Source organism: Anopheles stephensi, unplaced genomic scaffold, assembly GCF_013141755.1.
Source record: "Anopheles stephensi strain Indian unplaced genomic scaffold, UCI_ANSTEP_V1.0 ucontig23, whole genome shotgun sequence".
Classification (NCBI taxonomy): domain Eukaryota; kingdom Metazoa; phylum Arthropoda; class Insecta; order Diptera; family Culicidae; genus Anopheles; species Anopheles stephensi.
This window is the reverse complement of record NW_023405158.1, coordinates 1-2500: the sequence shown is the minus strand read 5'-3', so window position 1 is coordinate 2500 and position 2500 is coordinate 1.

Here is a 2500-nt window from a genome sequence, read left to right as displayed (position 1 = left end):
TTTACAAGCTCTATTTAATGAGCCATAGCGACTTTCAAGTGATTTTTTGACACTTTTTCGCATATCGGCATCCTTGGTTCCCATACTGGCCATAGGCCATAGGGCACCGAACGGCCAACTTTTGGTCCGGGGGTGAAATTTTTTTTTCACGAGATTTTGATGAAAATGGCTTCGGAACGCGTTTCTAATAATGAAAAGTGAAACCAAACAGTATTTGCGAAGAAAAAATTGTCCTATGAAAAAATCACTTTTTCTTAGGGTACGGGTCAAAAATTTTCTAAGTCCCAAAAAATCACATTATTCTCGAATATCTCGAAAACTACGTATCGGACAGGGGTCAACCAAGGTGTTTTAGAAAGGTCTTTACAAGCTCTATTTAATGAGCCATAGCGACTTTCAAGTGATTTTTTGACACTTTTTCGCATATCGGCATCCTTGGTTCCCATACTGGCCATAGGCCATAGGGCACCGAACGGCCAACTTTTGGTCCGGGGGTGAAATTTTTTTTTCACGAGATTTTGATGAAAATGGCTTCGGAACGCGTTTCTAATAATGAAAAGTGAAACCAAACAGTATTTGCGAAGAAAAAATTGTCCTATGAAAAAATCACTTTTTCTTAGGGTACGGGTCAAAAATTTTCTAAGTCCCAAAAAATCACATATTCTCGAATATCTCGAAAACTACGTATCGGACAGGGGTCAACCAAGGTGTTTTAGAAAGGTCTTTACAAGCTCTATTTAATGAGCCATAGCGACTTTCAAGTGATTTTTTGACACTTTTTCGCATATCGGCATCCTTGGTTCCCATACTGGCCATAGGCCATAGGGCACCGAACGGCCAACTTTTGGTCCGGGGGTGAAATTTTTTTTTCACGAGATTTTGATGAAAATGGCTTCGGAACGCGTTTCTAATAATGAAAAGTGAAACCAAACAGTATTTGCGAAGAAAAAATTGTCCTATGAAAAAATCACTTTTTCTTAGGGTACGGGTCAAAAATTTTCTAAGTCCCAAAAAATCACTTATTCTCGAATATCTCGAAAACTACGTATCGGACAGGGGTCAACCAAGGTGTTTTAGAAAGGTCTTTACAAGCTCTATTTAATGAGCCATAGCGACTTTCAAGTGATTTTTTGACACTTTTTCGCATATCGGCATCCTTGGTTCCCATACTGGCCATAGGCCATAGGGCACCGAACGGCCAACTTTTGGTCCGGGGGTGAAATTTTTTTTTCACGAGATTTTGATGAAAATGGCTTCGGAACGCGTTTCTAATAATGAAAAGTGAAACCAAACAGTATTTGCGAAGAAAAATTGTCCTATGAAAAATCACTTTTTCTTAGGGTACGGGTCAAAAATTTTCTAAGTCCCAAAAAATCACATTATTCTCGAATATCTCGAAAACTACGTATCGGACAGGGGTCAACCAAGGTGTTTTAGAAAGGTCTTTACAAGCTCTATTTAATGAGCCATAGCGACTTTCAAGTGATTTTTTGACACTTTTTCGCATATCGGCATCCTTGGTTCCCATACTGGCCATAGGCCATAGGGCACCGAACGGCCAACTTTTGGTCCGGGGGTGAAATTTTTTTTTCACGAGATTTTGATGAAAATGGCTTCGGAACGCGTTTCTAATAATGAAAAGTGAAACCAAACAGTATTTGCGAAGAAAAAATTGTCCTATGAAAAAATCACTTTTTCTTAGGGTACGGGTCAAAAATTTTCTAAGTCCCAAAAAATCACTTATTCTCGAATATCTCGAAAACTACGTATCGGACAGGGGTCAACCAAGGTGTTTTAGAAAGGTCTTTACAAGCTCTATTTAATGAGCCATAGCGACTTTCAAGTGATTTTTTGACACTTTTTCGCATATCGGCATCCTTGGTTCCCATACTGGCCATAGGCCATAGGGCACCGAACGGCCAACTTTTGGTCCGGGGGTGAAATTTTTTTTTTCACGAGATTTTGATGAAAATGGCTTCGGAACGCGTTTCTAATAATGAAAGTGAAACCAAACAGTATTTGCGAAGAAAAATTGTCCTATGAAAAATCACTTTTCTTAGGGTACGGGTCAAAAATTTTCTAAGTCCCAAAAAATCACATATTCTCGAATATCTCGAAAACTACTTATCGGACAGGGGTCAACCAAGGTGTTTTAGAAGGTCTCTTACAAGCTCTATTAATGAGCCATAGCGACTTTCAAGTGATTTTTTGACACTTTTTCGCATATCGGCATCCTTGTTTCCCATACTGGCCATAGGCCATAGGCACCGACGGCCAACTTTTGGTCCGGGGTGAAATTTTTTTTTCACGAGATTTTGATGAAAATGGCTTCGGAACGCGTTTCTAATAATGAAAAGTGAAACCAAACAGTATTTGCGAAGAAAAATTGTCCTATGAAAAAATCACTTTTTCTTAGGGTACGGGTCAAAAATTTTCTAAGTCCCAAAAAATCACATTTTCTCGAATATCTCGAAATACAGTATCGGACAGGGGTCAACCA